At 39.5% G+C, this 17796-nt stretch overlaps 1 long non-coding RNA gene across 1 annotated transcript; it reads right to left on the bottom strand.

Annotated features, from left to right (window-relative positions):
* Positions 1–14196: 14196 nt before the first annotated feature.
* On the bottom strand, positions 14197–15466 carry LOC135947089 (uncharacterized). The gene is made up of 2 exons (XR_010575584.1): positions 15180–15466; positions 14197–14706 (listed from the first exon to the last, which is right to left on the bottom strand). It is a non-coding gene; the product is annotated as an uncharacterized LOC135947089 (long non-coding RNA).
* Positions 15467–17796: the final 2330 nt, after the last annotated feature.

Here is a 17796-nt window from a genome sequence, read left to right as displayed (position 1 = left end):
AGAGAGGAAGTAAATCGTCCTTCGTCTTGATTTTTCTTGAAACTTGGACAAAACGTAGATTTTTCAGTAAAAACGAGTTAAGGGCAGAAATGATGCCTTAAAAACCGTCTAAAACCGCTAGAGGGGTCCAGAACCCCTCAACTAAAACCTACAGAAATGTATAATTAATTCTTTACAAATCTAAAATGGGTCAAAGCCGCTAAAAATCTGAATAATTCCCAAGACCTTGCAAAAAAAACAGGTCGTTTCCAATTTGACTTGGATTTACATAAAAATGGTATTAACAATTTTCTATTTTTTTATTGTTGATGTTTTGGAAATGTTACATTTTCATTTCTAAATTTTTCTTTAATTGACCAGTTGCATAAACCCTTAGTTATTGAAGCCGCCAACAGATGGCGCAATCACAGACTTTCTTAAAAATATCGTTTTAATCGGTTTTATGGCGTGTCCGCTGCGATTTCAGACTCAATTTAGCTATTTTGCTGTTTTTTAATTAATTTTCTTTTTTTGACGTGCTGAAAACCAAAATCGGTTCAGCCATTCGCCGTAGAAACGTTGGAAAAGATTTTTTTATTTCAAAAAATAGTTTTTCACGATTCTACGGCGATTGGCTGAACCGATTTTGGTTTTCAGCACGTCAAAAAATAGCAAATTAATTGAAGAACGCACAGTAGCTAGATTGAGTCTGAAATCGCAGCGGAAGTGCCTTAAAATCGAAAGTCTACGGTGGTGCCATCTGTCGGCGGCTTCGAACACTTAGGGTTTATGCAACTGGTGAATTCACATGATTTTTGACAGGTCGTTGGACGCAGAACATTTTTGACGCAAATCTTTTGGATTTTCCTCCAACTATAAATAAGTTGCCTGGAAAATCCCCTTTTTAAAAATTTACGACGTTGAGCCCCTGTAAAACAGGAATTTTGGCTTCATATTTTAGGGTCCAACTATTGCAACGCCTTTTATTTTAACTTTATTAAAATCGAATTACTCATTAGTTTTACTTCATTCACTTTTATTGTATTTAATGCTTCAGATGATTATTTTTAATTAGATTAAAATATTAACTAAAATTCAATCGTTTTCTCCGGGTGACGATTTTTTTTTAAATATGCATTTGGTTTTTTTAAACACTCAATTAATTACATAAAGGAAGGCTATTATGAACTATTTACTCTCAAGTTTGAAATGAATAATTTCGGTATGTAATGCTCTTTTGTGACGTAATTTTATCAATACAAAAGAATAAATTAATCAGATACAATGGAAAATAATCGGAGAGGTGACTTGCAGATCATTCCGGATCGAGAGAATGTGTTGCAGGACGCGCAAATAGTAAGAGAGACACGATGCAATCAAATTCGCATTGGTGTCAGTCGAGCAATCAAAGAGGAGCGGCGCGCGTCGTGCAACCGGCGTTTAAATTGCCACGCGGCGATAAGCGACACGGAAATATAGAGCGACCGCCGTGGCGGATCGTTTGAAGTCGCGGCGGCGGCCCATGAGAAAGTGGCCAATTTGGGCACCGCTTTGGCCGTTCATCCGTTTAGCGCAACAACAAATAAAACGATCAGCCATGCAGAGGGAGAAATAGAAAGAAATTCATTAGGGGCGGCTGCCACGCGACCTATTTATAGCGAGCCGAGAAGTGAAATTGTTTCGTTTTCGGGGGCAATTTGTTGCTATCGGCCACGTGAGCGCAGCTTTTTTCTCGCGAGCCGGCGGCACGCGGCCCGCGCTGTTGACACGCCGACGGCCCGGCCCCGAGCTCTAAATGGCGGGGGTGCCGGTTAATATGCGCACCCCCCGGGGCTAGCCGGCCAGCCACCCTCCTCGCGGCCTAGCCCCGAAATAAAGCTTCCTGATGGACAAATAATCCTTTTGTTATTGCCGCCGCGCCGGAAAGCGAAACGCGGCCAAAGTGGAAAATTATTGCGCTCGTTTCTGCCGCAAAAAGAGCTGCTCAGGATCATTTAGTGACGAAATTGGTACATCAGTTACAAATCGTTTTATTATGCTGAGTTTATTTGCCTTTAAGAAACATGTGTTAATATTAATTATGAAATAATCTTCAAGATGAATAAAAAATCAAAGCATTTTAATACTGTTTTATGTTTCTTTGTATAAAATAATTTCCGCAGATTAGATTCTCGACGATTTAAATTATTTGCATGCAAATTCTCTCAATCAGAATGAAGAATTCAATTATAATACATATGAAGAATTGGGAATTGTGTGATGTCAATTTTAAAATTCAAGAGCATAAAATCAACGCCACATTTACGATCAAAGAATGTAAAAAAAATGTTTAGAATAGAGTTTCCCGTGGCGAAAAACAAAAGAAACGTCACCAAGAACGGTCAGTTCGGACATAGCAAATTTAATTAAAAATATTCCACCCCGTGGTGAGCAGGGGGTGGGTCTCAGTCCCCAACTATGGCCTTTAAAAGTCAAAAATGGTTTTTCTCCATCAAGTTTTGGGTCAAATTCCCTCAAAATCTACATTTATATGCTCTTTTTGTTAAAAAAAATCTCGATTCTCAAGGCGCAAAAAACGCTTTTTGGTTCCGATATTCCCAAAAAAAGAGAAAAACATGTCATCGTTGTTTTTTATGAAGCTGACACCAGTCGGTAGTAAATATCCGATGGAGATAACTTCACTCCGAACAGCTGACTCGTCTCCGCGATGCAGAGGGATAACAAAAGTGGGTGGGGGCGAGCGATCGGCCAAATTACCGCGGCTCTAACGATTTCTTCATTTTTATGTGGGTTAAATTAAAATTTCAACTTTAATTTTACAAACGTGAAATGAAATTAGCTCGGAAAAGGTCCAATTAATTTATCGTGAAAATACCTTCAGCACAATGAATATTTTATTTGTTGTTATTTCTTTACTAACAGCTGATTGGCCCGGTAATTGGCGATTCGACCGTTAGATGGCACATCAGGCTATTGGAAATGTAACAAAATACGCGGGAATCAAATTATTAGGTTGGCACGCCTCTTTTTTGACGCTTCTGATTGGCCGCTAGACTGTCTCCTGATTTGCCGCCATTGTTTCGACGCCATATTGACTTCTGACCGGCGGGAAACCAACACAGATCACAACCAGGTCCCCTGGTGGGAATTTGGACTGCGCAGAAGGTTTTAATTTGGGTCACGCATGCGCAGTGATGAGTTTCAGCCTTTCAGTGAGATAAAGAAGCGATCTAAACACACTGCGCATGCTTAAGATGCGCACAAGTTTACTGCGCAGCATCAAAATGGGCGAATATTCAAACAATTATAAATTTCGACGCCATATTGACTTCTAACCGGCGGAAACCAAGATAGATTGCAACCAGGCCCCCATCATAATTCGATTAATTGCATTTAATCAAATATATCATTTTACTTTGCATCGCAATTAAAGTTTCTTCAATTTTAATATTTTTAATATTCGTTCTGAACCTAAAGAGCAGCTCTGTTGGGGGGCTGAATTAATATCTGGCGAACAAGTGTATGCGCCAGTTGAAAAGCAAACAATAATGCTTTGGATGGGGCGCTCGAAATCGTCGCATGCTCTTGAAAAAGGCAGCAGCAAACAAAGGCTCGAAATGATTTCCATGCGCCTGCAATATTAAAAACAGAGAGCGGCCAATCATTCATTTCGCTCGGCTTATTTTTCCAATCGCAACGCCAGCGGCAATCGTTCCACTCGTTATTTATTGCCTGAAAACGCGCATTTCGCCACTGGCGAGTGTTGACAAATAAAAAATTATTGTCCCCGCGGAATTAATAATTCGGCATCCAGATAAATCTAGTCGCGACTGACACAAGCGAGAGCACAAAACACCTACGCCCCGCTGTTTTTATCAGTTTGTTGTAAAAAATTATTTATTAACTCGGCACTTCTGTGTATATTGATTAGAGATATCGCTGCTCTATACATTGTTTGAATTTCGCGGCGTGAATCACTGGCGCGATAAAAGGCAGCGCGTGGGAAATATTCCGTATGATTTGATACCGACTATTTGCCACTGCTGATATGTTCCAAGATAAAACACAGCGACACGCCGGAAGAGGGAAGAGGGGTGGATAAACGATGCGTGGAGTTGTTTAACAAAAGAGCTTCCAGATCTTCTGAAACAGGAATTTTCAATCTAATATAAAAGGAATCATTCAGCGCTCAAATGATGATTCTAGAATTATTGATTTTTACAAAGGCAAAAAATAATTTTTTTCATTTTTCGCCCTGAAACAATCCGCTTTGATCTTAATTCACAATTTTGGCTGCTGATAGAAATCTAAGAGGCCGGAAATGATGATCATGTGACAGAAATTCATGCTGTTTTTTCCTAAACTGATAATTACACAAAAGAAACCAGTAATTTAACTTGGTTTAAACTCAGCTGAATCATCCTAGATCGTTTTGGTTAGATAAATACAGCTCTCAATAGGATCCAAATATTTTTCCTCTGGCTGTAACAATGTTTATTCAAGAAAATCAAAATTGTTTTTACACTTCTTATTCATTATTCAAGGGAAAGTCATTTTTTTCAGTATTCAAAGAATTCCCTACATTTAAAAAAGAACCCTTTTTATTCCCTGGAAGATTAATTCTTAACTGATTTAAACAAAATTAAAAACTTGTATGAAATGATGCTAATTCAGCAAAAAAATATCTCCGGATGAAGAGTTTAACTTCAAAATAATAATTAATACAATGGATGATCCGACGGAAGTTTCAAAGAAAGATCTGATTTTTGGAGGACCAAGGAAAGCAGTATGTACTTTATTTTAAATATTCGGAATTGTTAAAAATATAATTTTTCATTCTTAAAATCAACAAATTTGTCCTGATTTATTAATATAATAATAGTTAATTTATTAAAAATATATCAAAAAAACAGTTTAATAACCCAATGAAACACATTTTCGTATGGTCCAATCGATTCATGAAGGTCAAAATAGGTGGGGTAAATAATTATTTCGATCTACAACTGTTTTTTAACGTGCGAAAGAGGCGCAAAGCAAAACGCACGTTGCTTTGGTGCGCAAAACGTTTAAATCTTTTGGTCGCTACTGCGCATGGTCATCCCTCTGACGTCACAGCCGTGTTTCATGCTTGGCGTTGGCAGCTGAGAGAGCTGAGACGTCAGAGGGGGACGCTTGCGCAGTAGCGAATAAAAGATTCAAACGTTTTGCGCGCCAAAGCAACGTGCGTTTTGATTTTCACCTCTAATCGAACGTCAAAAAACATTTTTCAACCGGAAAAAATATTTATCCTACCTATTTCAATCCTCAGGAACCGTTTGGAACGTACGAAAATGTGGTTTCAGTAGGTATTTAAATTAATTTTGTCAAAATTAACCCAAACTTACAGCAGTTCTTACAATTTTAAATAAAACGAAGAATTTTAACAAAAAACTCCATAGCATTTTTTTCAAAATCAAAGTGGAGGGGTTGATTTCAAACGCGACGTAGTATTTGCGGCAAGCTTCTCACGGCTCACGGCGGGCGGCTGCAGGAGTAGCATACATGTATGTACTAATATTGCGCTCACAGCAAACAGCAAACAGATCGACAGCGAGATGGAGAGATGGAGTGAGAGAGAGAGAGAGAGATAGGCCCGGCTGGCGCTGCTGCTGAGAGAGCGACGCCCGCCGCGCGCGCTGCGTGTTTGATGAAAGCATCATCCCCTTGTTCTGAGGGGTTGGAGCAAGCGGCGATGGATTACACAGTCCACCGAGCAAGCCGAGATTTCAGGTGAAGCCAGTGACTGGAATAAACATGCATAAAGCAGGCATCTCCGAAACACGCTTTGTAGTGCAGCACGTCGCCTCCGCTCTCTCACTCTCCTGCGACGCGCGAATGCATTTTTAAAACACCCACTTCTGCGTTGCGAATGAATGGCAGAGTGAAATTGGAAACTCAAAGATGCAGCAGATGAATTGGCTGCTGGCGAGAATTGGGCAGCGTAGGCAACCGGCTCGGCGACTCTGCCCAACGCGAAGCCTAAATAACAATTTTTTGGCTCGTTGCTAATTCATGAACTGATCTCTTAGGATTCAGTTGGAACAAAGATTGAGCTAAGTAGAAGCGTAAATTTTTTAGAAAATTGGCCGGAAATGGTAAGGACTGTCTCCTTACTTGAAATCTTATTATATTTCAATAAAAAAGAGTTTCCCTAAAAGGTTTCACACGATGTTGGACAGATCTCGTTGAGAGGAATCGAAATCTGCCAAGAAAATGTGGTCAAGCATTAGAAATTTTAGAGAAAAATTGTTATTTATTGTGTCCTACAATAATATTCAAATAATTTTCAGTTGTCGCCTTGTATTGATCCACTGTAATAAATTTATAAATAATAAATCGATTGGTTTAACTTAAATAATAATGTATACGTTATAAATCGGATCATGAATAGCGGATAGTGAGAACAGATGATGGATTATCCTGAAGCAATGTTAAATTTAGATTAATCTACTTTATACTCTCGGAATAATAAATAAATAAATATTATAAATATGAAAAAACATTTTATTGAAATACATTAAAGATTAAATAAAATCTTAAAAGAGATAAAAGCAATTATAAATAAATAACATAAATTTATAGTTTTTTCTAATATTCGCCCATTTTGAAGCTGCGCAGTAAACTTGTGCGCATCTTAAGCATGCGCAGTATGTTCAGATTGCTTCTTCATCTCACAGAGAGGCTGAAACTCATTACTGCGCATGCGTGACCCAAATTAAAACCTTCTGCGCAGTCGTAATTCCCACCATGGGTCTGGGTTGCGATCTGTGTTGGTTCCCACCTGTCAGAAGTGAATATGGCATCGAAATAAACATAAAAATTATCTTATTTTAACTAACATTGTATTATATTTATTTTTATCGCTTTATAAAATTAATAAATCACATTTAAAAATAAAAATAAGACGTCAAAATGTTGATTCTATTCTAATTTAACCCAATTCATCACCAAAACTCCTACTTTTGCTTGAAATAAAATATAATCGAGATATATACAGATGAATTAATTTTGATTTTGATCCAGCTCCGTTGATACATTCTCTCTTTTAGTTTCCTTTCGATTGAGAGAGAGAGAGAGGAGTGAGCGATCCGTGCTGCACCTGCGGGCGAAACGCATCAGCCAACCAGCTCTCTGATCTCTCGCTCATCTCAGTCAGCTCTCGGCGCACTTTGTCACTATATTAAACGACGGCGAACTGAACTGATGAGGCGGGAGGTGAGTCTGCGGATCACTGGTCTGTGCATAATTGCACACACACGCACATGGAGTGGGTTGGGAGGGCACGAGAGATGCGGAGTGTGTGATTTACATGCCTGGTTTCAGCACTTCAAACACGCGCGCACCAGCGAGAAACAGCGAGGCAAACAGCAATAACGCAGCCAATATGCTGCGAACAAATATTAATGATAACATTATTGCTTTTGTACCACGCTCCGACGGCGGGAGAGCGAGCGCTTCAATTTCACTGTGAAGCAGAAATGGCTTCGGGAGTGGGTGGCCCGATTTCATCTGCGCCTATCTACATTTATTTGCGCGTTTGTGCTTTTTGCGACTCGGAATCGGGAACGAACACAGCATCTCGCATTCGATTGCTTTTCTTCGGGTGTCTTAAGATTGGAAACGAAATTTGACTGCCATTTTTCTGTTTTTCTTGTCCAAATCATGGAATTTCAAGTAATTTTATTAAATATTTTGGTTGTTATCTCCATAATTTATTTCAAATTATTATCGTATTTTATCTGTCTTTTGTATTTTTTCTGGATTTTCACTGCAAAATCCAGGAATCTATTTTTAGCCACACCGCTAGACTCGTCGCCTTAACCTCCCCTTTAGAACTGAAGGGTTTAGGAATGGTTTCAATATTAAAATTCATTTTAAGCAGCATTTTGCTATAACATAAAAAATTTGCTAGCCATCTAAATAGCTCTGCTGAACCATTATAAAAGTCAATTTGAAACCAAATCAATGCGCCGTTAACTTATTAATCTTTATGCTATTATTCTCTGCCCAAGAGTTATAAAACCTGTAAAGCAGCCGCTCTCAGAGTCTTGAGGTAGGTCTGGATTAAAGCAGGGCCGAGCGGAGTCATACTTCGCGCGCCCGAAAAAACAAGTTCGCGAGCGCCACCTCGTGGCGCTGAGCGAAAGCTGTTAAGGGCCCTTAGTGCCTATCCTTTAGTATGGCGAGGTATAGGTTTGAGTGCAACGATTGGCTTCTGGGCAGAAACTTCAACGTAATTGGCCAAGGGGACTGGGATGATCGACTTCGCATCCGTCGACAAGCATTTTTATAGCCATTCAGCCGTGGATACGGCCGAAACTAAGCGTAAACGTGAAGAGGGGCGTGTGCATCAGTGAGCCTGCAGATGTTTGTTTACATCGTTCATACGCCCCGATTTCGGCTCGGCAAGACCGTTAACGAGTCGATTTCGGCGCCGAAAACTTCGGCAACTGGGTGCCGACGTTTTGCCCACAGGGTACGGCAAATGATTTCGTCGTAAACCCCATTATCTCGTGAAAATCAGTGGTAAATATGAAGTAGTTGTCAACGTAAAATGTTAAGTGCACTCTCAGCCGCAATCTTGTGTCCGTATCTTTTTATTTTAATGAAAATATTATTATTCTTTTTAAAATTGTCGTGACAACTGCGTGCCATTGACCGGTGAGGCGCCATGACCAGGCGCCTGGGCCGACAAGTAAACAACCATACCGTGTTTATGTATGAAATTGGACCTTTGACAATTCGTTCGCTGTGAAAACTACGTTAAACTTAAACATTGCTCGCTTGTTTTTTTAAGGAAATTAAAGGGACAAATTATTCATAAACATGGTGGTTGTTATCTTGTCGGCTCCGGCGCCTGGTCATGGCGCCTCGCCGGTCAGTGGCAAAATATTTAATAACATCAGGTTTAAAAATTCAAACGCGTGTATCGTGTGGCTGCGGAAAGGATCTAGTATAAGCCCGGCCAATTAAAGGTCTATCATACTGCTGGTATTTTTAGGTGGCCGATTTCTCTCGCCCTGATGACTTCATCGGGAACTTCTGGAGGACAGGGTCGACAACGGACAGAACAACCTGATCAACTGGGGTACGGAGAAGTGCCTCGTCAATCGTCAGGTGGACCCAGACGCAGCTGGTCTGGCCAAACTGCATATAAGGACAGCCTGATCAAGCTGGAGGACGTCTAAGCTGCAGCCGCTCAAGAAGATGTTATTCATCGTGCGTGCCTCGAGTTCGAGCACGACCTGGAAAAATGCCGCTCGACAAGCGGACCCAGAAGCAGCTGCTAAATGAATTTAGACTGGCACGCATGAATATTGTATTTTTGTAATATTAGTGCTGGTCTCAGAAGATTAATCAGTTTTATAATCTTCACAGGCTCATCTCGTCCTCTGCTACCCCCTGATTGGTATCCCGAGTCATGAGACGGGCCAAGATGCAGTCTGGCCAGACTGGGAGAATTTGGAGACCGAGAAGTTTTAATGAAGTCGGATTGCCTTTTACTGCTACTTGAGGTAAAATGTTAGACATTTCATATTCATGTCCTATGTATGTTTGTATTGATGTCTTATTTCATTTTAATATTTTAGATATAGCTTTTTCCTATCATTTTTCCCTGCTCTTGTGGTAAATAGTTTCTTAAATTTTTATTGTTTAATTTATTCTCGTGAAAATTAATTTTTAGCAAATGAGAATTATCATTACTATTTCAATTATTTTTAATTTTTCAAAGTATATACAAAGCAAATGCAAGGCTTCTTCAATGGCAATATTGGCGCATTTTTTTGTAAACTCTTGTACCTCTTCGTGCTGGTTTTGCTGCACGTTTGGCTCCTGCAGCAGTCTTGCACTTCTTTTCCTTTCTGTTTAATGCTCTCAACCTCAATCTTAGCCTCCTACTGGCAAACAGCTTTGCGATATCTCCACTAATGAACTGGTACTTCCTGTCCACATTCTGCATGAATCTGAAAGAATAATTTAAACATAGTTTTTAAACAAGTTATTTTCAATTTTTCTTACCTTGCGGTGACCATATCCTCTTTATCAACGTAATCCATGTGCATATCACGAAAGATCGACTTGGTCCATTTTAGTAACTGACATGTGAAGGAATGATGAAGCTGGTGCGACATTTTTCATGTATTTTACTCGAATCCAGCTGGGTACCTCTGAGGCTCTTTCGCGCTCGGTTCCGATTAGTTCTGGATATTTTCCTCCCAAACTACCTGCGATTTGCTCAGCCAGCAATCGCATGCCTAGCTGGTACTCCCGTCCAGTTGCTTCAGGGTATTGCATTTGTTGAACACCCACTTCTGTTTCATCTTCTCCATCTTCCTCGCTTTCATCCTCTTCATTTTCATCAGCTGCTCCTTCTCCATGACTTTCTTTATCAATCTCTATTTGATTTTCGTCACCTTCATCCTCCTCAGACAGAGATTCCTCATCCTGCTCGACTTCTTCGTCGCTTATTCCATGTTGGTCGCTAATGTTGCTGTTTTCATTTGCATGGCGCACTTTCTGGGCCTTGATTTCTCTCATCGCCTGAAAACAATTTGTTTTTATTAACCCTTTTTGTTTAGTTTTAATTCTTTTCGTTATTTTTTTTGTATATTTTTAAATTGAATTTGATATTAAAAAATGACTGGCTTACGTTTGATGTGAGGAACCTCATGCCTTGCATAGTGTGAACTTCAACGTTGACATTTGTTTTGTTGCTGTTCATTCTTTTTGTGTAGCCCAAGGCTAATCTTTTGACCCTTCTGGTACATTCTACATGGTCAGGGGTGTTATTTGGTCCAAACAGAGTCCTTATTAATCCAAAGAATCGTTCAAGACAATCTTGGTTTGTTCGGATTGTCCTGATGCTGCAGTCCTCATTTTGAAATTTGTGTTTCATTGCTTTGTACAATCCTTGCAATGACCTGACATCGGTCAGAATGGCGAATTGCCAAGCCATAGGGTTTGACCTTACTTTTCCATCTTTGGTCAGGACCCTAAGCTTGTGTGCAAACTGGAACACCTCTTCCAGGATCTTATTCTGCTCCTCTAATTCTTTTCCGTAAGGCTTAGCTTCTGGTGGTGGTTCAACGTTCACGCTTTCCTCTTGCTGCACTGCGACGTTGAAAATTTGGAAAAAGTTGTGCATAATTGCGCAGTACTTTGCGGTATACTGAAATAATAAATGGTTGTCAGTGGAATTTTTTAGGTTTCAAAATTATACATATTTTATTGATCTCTTGTTCTATTTAATATTCCCCAAAATTATTTTTAATTTTAAGAGGAATTAATTTTCAACTTCCACGAAAAGTATATTCCAAAGTTATGATTTACTTTAAACATTTGATGTTAGTGTTTTATTAACATATCATTACCTCATAATTTTTGTTTTTCAGATCACCACTGGCACCATTCAGCATGAGGGATTCCGCTGTAGCAGCAGAGAGCACCTTCACAGCCTTTGAAACTGACTGCCTTTCTGGTCCTCGAAGATGTAGATATTGCTGTTGCATGCTGGTGAGCCTCAAATCTTCTGAGTAAGTAGGGAGAGCTACCAACTCGTCCAAAGGAGCTCTGTTTGCCAGCTCATTGTTTTTATTCAATGGGCTGAGAGCTGCGCCAAAATCAAGCAAATGATTTCTTCCAAGTTTAGTCACGTGAGGGGGGTCCATGAACACAAAAACCTTCTCCCCATTGACTGGGTGAAGGAGATATGGTTTGGCATGACACACGCCATTTTTTTTCAAGAATGCGCAATTTTCAGGTCCAAGATCAGACACAATTGCTACAACTTGAAAACCCACTTCATGCAACGCGCTCAAAACTTTGTCGAACAGCTCGGTGTTCATTGGTGCCTGAAAGTTAAAGTAGACTGGACATTCCCATTCGTCATAAAGGCCTCGCACGTAGCAGACTTGCATCTGCTTGTATGGTCCCGTAATTTGGTCTTTTTGCTTTTCCCAGACTAGTCTGCTCTTGGTGGCAGCTTCATCAAAGCTCATCACGCAAATTCTTTGAACTTCAGTCATTTTTGGAGCAGAATATTGCATGAGCTTGAGAATTGGCTGGATTAGTCCTGGCTCCACTTCGATGTTTCGCAGAAATTCGTACACAGATGTTGGGCTTGGAATTGGGTAATGGAGTTGAGTTCGCAGAAATTCGTAACATTTGAAGCTCATTCCAAGCATGACAATGGCATACGAGAAGTCTTCTGCTGACCACTGTGCTCTCTTCTCTTGCAAAATTCTTGCCACTTGTGCCTTAGTGAACTTCTTCTTAATCAAGTCATTCAGTTTTTCTAATTCAGCATTCTTGATCTTGAGCTCTTTCTCTTTTTCTGTCAGATCTTTTTCTCTTTTGCACGCTAGTTTTTGATACTTTACTGCTTGTTTTTCTAGCGCCTTGATTTTTTTCTGTTGTAGTTTTAGCCTTTTGACTACATCCACCAGAAACTTCCTAGTCATTTTGAACTCAAAGTTATTTAAAAAAAAAATCAAAAAGCCATTCAGTTACCTGGACACTTTTTCACACGCATATCGGTGTGAAAATCCTGCGCTCTTAGTGGCGTAATTCGGTTTTGTTTGATTTTTGTAAACGATATTATTCAGCCTAATTTGAAAATTATCTTAATTAAAAAACTATTTTATGTTTCAGACACACACACATTACCATCTGTAAGCAGGGGATTCAACAGGCTCTAATATTTCTTGGTCCTTGGATTCATTGCTGGCTTCGGAAATAATATCCATTTTTTGGGCTGCATCACCAGAGGAACTGAAGGAAGTTTTAATAAATATCTCAATTGAAATTCAACAACTAATTCTGAAATTTACAGTTTATCCTGGCTTTCGAAAGGTATATGCGAATCCCTGACTACGTCAAGTTGAAGATTTCCAGTGCTGGTCTGTCCTCCATTTGACTCGTCATTTTGATTTTCTTCTTGCTCTTTGTTCAGGTTTGTGACCCTGGTATTTTTTTTAAAATAAAGTTATAAATTTAAAGCTTAATATTACTTAGTTTTGGACTTCCTCTCCATGAGTCTTTTGGCTCTACCCAATATTAATTCTCGACTTTTTATACCAGGAACAATGTCGGGCACTGCCCCAGGTTTCAGCAGCTTTACTTTTCTGGCTGCTTTAATTCCACTTTTGTTGAGCCTAGCAACGACATCCTGATTGTACTGGGCTATACTAAAATGTAGAGAGCAGAATCTCAAGTTAGATTTGTCCTTGATGTTTGATTCTGGACGGCCAGTTGACCAGATCCATTTTCTTCTTGTTTCGTCTGTTGCTACAGGTGGGATGGTAAAAAGGCGCACACCAACACATGGGGGAACCTTTGAAAATATTTTAAATTTGTACCATCGCAGTTTATTTACATCCTTAAATTCTAATATTATTCTTCCAGTAGGACCTATAAATTTTGCAAGTTTTTTATCGCCAGATTAACTCTTTAATTCCAATTTAGTAAATTTACCATATGTTTATTTAGTAGATATTTAACCGTTCTTAAATTTACATGTTTCTTGCGTTTCTTAATATTTATTTATCACTGCATAAATGGATGTCAAAATGTGACGTAAATTAAATAAATTTAATACCTGGTCAAATCCTTTGGCAGTAATGGGTGTGCTATCTTTTGTGTTGCAATGTGCAACACAGCAGGATGGCATATTTAGCCAGACATTTAGTCAAAAGATCTTAAGAATATGATTTAATTTAGTTGATTTGTTAAATTTGCAGTGGAGCCTATAACCCCCACTCTAATAATTTCCCGCCATTACGACTTGAAACAAATCTGTGCAAGTATATGCACGCAGATTCAGTTTATTACCTTGTCCTCAAATTCCATTGCTGCTTCAAGATGCAGAATTTCAATATTGATGGCGTCTAATGTTGTGTTCCATTTAAGCTTCTGCCACTTTTCAATAATTACAGAAAACACCATTTAAAAAGAAAATTTTTAATATTTATCGAGTCCTAATATTGAAACATTAAAAAAGAATTTATTTTCTTACTTTTAATTAATTCCATATTCAAGACGTAGTAATACAAATATTTTGTCGTTTTATATTTTGAGATTCCTTTTTAAAATTAAATATTGCATGAATTTATATTTTAATCAAGCAACCATATGAAAGGATAGAAAATATTGAATATTTAAGATTCAAACAAACTCAAAAAATCATTTGACCGTATTTTATTCTTTATATACAAGTTTTTTATAGACCAAATATTGTGCGGTTGTGATACTACTTTCATGCCAAGCTTATATCCTGTACATCCCAAAAACATGACAGAAGGAAAATACGCAGCATACAACTGATAAATCTACTCAGACCAGCACTATTATTAAAAAAATCAATCTTCTTGCGTGGCAGTCAAAAGGTTTTTCTAGATTAATAGGGCACCACCCTGAACGGGGATACTAAGTTGCATTTCAGTCCAGCACTGTGGGGGAATCATGGTGCAAAACTTGGTGCTGACAGCGATCAGGTTGGTTTGGCTAATTTTCATGTCTCCCAATGCGGATTAAATTCCTGCAGTTTGGCCAGACCAGCTGCGTCTGGGTCCACCTGACGATTGACGAGGCACTTCTCCGTACCCCAGTTGATCAGGTTGTTCTGTCCGTTGTCGACCCTGTCCTCCAGAAGTTCCCGATGAAGTCATCAGGGCGAGAGAAATCGGCCACCTAAAAATACCAGCAGTATGATAGACCTTTAATTAGCCGGGCTTATACTAGATCCTTTCCGCAGCCACACGATACACGCGTTTGAATTTTTAAACCTGATGTTATTAAATATTTTGCCACTGACCGGCGAGGCGCCATGACCAGGCGCCGGAGCCGACAAGATAACAACCACCATGTTTATGAATAATTTGTCCCTTTAATTTCCTTAAAAAAACAAGCGAGCAATGTTTAAGTTTAACGTAGTTTTCACAGCGAACGAATTGTCAAAGGTCCAATTTCATACATAAACACGGTGGTTGTTTACTTGTCGGCCCAGGCGCCTGGTCATGGCGCCTCACCGGTCAATGGCACGCAGTTGTCACGACAATTTTAAAAAGAATAATAATATTTTCATTAAAATAAAAAGATACGGACACAAGATTGCGGCTGAGAGTGCACTTAACATTTTACGTTGGCAACTACTTCATATTTACCACTGATTTTCACGAGATAATGGGGTTTACGACGAAATCATTTGCCGTACCCTGTGGGCAAAACGTCGGCACCCAGTTGCCGAAGTTTTCGGCGCCGAAATCGACTCGTTAACGGTCTTGCCGAGCCGAAATCGGGGCGTATGAACGATGTAAACAAACATCTGCAGGCTCACTGATGCACACGCCCCTCTTCACGTTTACGCTTAGTTTCGGCCGTATCCACGGCTGAATGGCTATAAAAATGCTTGTCGACGGATGCGAAGTCGATCATCCCAGTCCCCTTGGCCAATTACGTTGATGTTTCTGCCCAGAAGCCAATCGTTGCACTCAAACCTATACCTCGCCATACTAAAGGATAGGCACTAAGGGCCCTTAACAGCTTTCGCTCAGCGCCACGAGGTGGCGCTCGCGAACTTGTTTTTTCGGGCGCGCGAAGTATGACTCCGCTCGGCCCTGGATTAAAGTGGAATGATACTGGGCAACAATTGAAAATTATTTAAATTGTTGGATGCCTTAAACAATTGACCGATAAACAATTTGTTCAACAATTTGCAATGATAAAAAATGACCTTCCTACAATAAAAATTCAAATTTTGCCATTTTTCTCCAAAATTTAGAGTGCTTGAACATATTTTCTTGGCATTTATTTCGATTCCTCTCGTCGAGATCTGTCTAATTGTGCATGCCACTTATTGGGGAAACTCTTGCTTTTGAAAATAAATCGGATTTCAAGTAAGGAGACATCCAGTACCATTTGAAAAGCACGCTAACTTTCCAGCCAATTTTCTTAAAAAATTACAGTGCTTCTTTTAGGTCAATTTAGGCTTTAACTGAATCCTAAGGGACGAGTTTATGCATTGGCAACAAGCATTTCCCAGGCTTTTCCAGTATCTTTCCTCTTTAAGAATCATCAAAATCACAAAAAAACTCCTTTCTTCGTCCTTGTTGAAAGTAAACTGATTGTTGGAGCCAATTTTTAATTATTTAATTGTTCGGTATATCAATAATGCAACAAGAAAACCAATAATCAGGGTAACAGAGACTGTTTCTTTTGTCAGATCCTTGTATTTGACAGTGAAAATTTGGGTATTTGTTGAGCATTAAGCAGATGTAGCACAATTTCACCATGGTTTTATGGTGAACTGCCATTTTTTTGATAAAAAATTCATCTGATTTGGTTATTTTTTATTTTATATTCTAATTTTAAGTCAAAATCGAAACTTTCTCGTGTGGATAATCTGGTGGCGGCCCGGTTGGGACGGCTCAGTGATCTAAAAAGGCGTCTTTTGGCACGAATTTTGATCTTCTAGCTTCATTGTAACTCGAGATAATCTCAATTTTATTAGCTTCGAGCAGGGTTCGCCAAAAACTGGGCTTTTTGCGGTTTTTCTACACTTTTGCGCATTTTTCCGGAACACTTTGAATTTTTATTGAAGATACAAAATTTAGATTATTTACAAAATGAGTATAAAATTGACTAAAAGACTGAAAATTGTAACAGATCATCATAATTTTCCTAAATATCTGACTTTTTCGGCTTGAAATGTAACCTTTTCGGTGTTAAATTCGAAAAAAAACTAAAATTTGTGTTTTTTCTAGCTGTTTTTTGCGCAAAAAACCGGTGGTGCATTTTGCGCATCGCAATACACGCAAAAACTGGTGCCAAGAGGCTTATTTTCTTAGATTTCCCGGAAAAGCAGAATTACATTTTCGGTTATATCACCAAACAATAAAAATGGTGTAGAACAAAAAGTCGAAAAATTGCAGCCACCCAAAGGAGCCTTATTGATATCCAATCTTCAGCCCCACAAATCTAAATTTAATATTTTAAACCCCGTCGGCGTAGCAAATGTTGCATGCAGACGCCGAGGAGACTGCCGCTGGCTGCTTCTCGTCGGCGTCGCAGACGGTGCGGTCCAATAAATAGCCATTCTTACAGCGCAATCTGGCGACGAAAGCTGCAATATTCAAAATGCGAGCGAGCGAATAAGTGAGAGCAGCAGGAAAAATAATGTTGTCAGCGCAGACATATTAAAATCGCATAGGCCAGCATGATAGGAACATCACCGACACCTGCCGTGCATACGTAATAAAAGAACGCGGAGCCGGGGCACACACACACACACACACACACACACAGATCGAGTTGCTTTTTATCCCCGGCGAAAAGCTTTGCAAGAATGCGGCGTCAGGCACCCCCGGCCTCCCCCTGCCCGCCGCCCGCCGCCCCCTACCCACTCTTTCGGCGAAGGGGCTCGTAGCTAATCTGGCGGGCTGCGACAATATTGTTTCGGCAGGCGGCTTTGACGCCAACATGTGACCCCCCGCGGTGCAACGCTCGCCCCTGCTCTCGCGGCGCACAAAAATATATTATTATAAATAATGTGCCTCTTTTGTCTCCGCGAGCTGAAATTTTTAAAAATTCTTTCGTGGTCTGGTCTTATCAGCTGAAAAATAAAAAAAAAATCGAAAGGGAATGTGAACAACTTGGGATATAAGTCAATGGGAAAATTAATGAAGTGATTTCAGTACAAATCTGAATAGAAGGGATAAAAACTTCCACTGAAAATTAGGCTTAGACTTGATGATATGTAAACAATGATTCAGTCCAGTTTAT

The sequence above is a fragment of the Cloeon dipterum genome, chromosome X, assembly GCF_949628265.1.
Source record: "Cloeon dipterum chromosome X, ieCloDipt1.1, whole genome shotgun sequence".
NCBI classification, from domain to species: Eukaryota; Metazoa; Arthropoda; class Insecta; order Ephemeroptera; family Baetidae; genus Cloeon; species Cloeon dipterum.
Note: the sequence above shows the minus strand (reverse complement) of the source record. Positions and strands in the feature narration are given on the sequence as shown.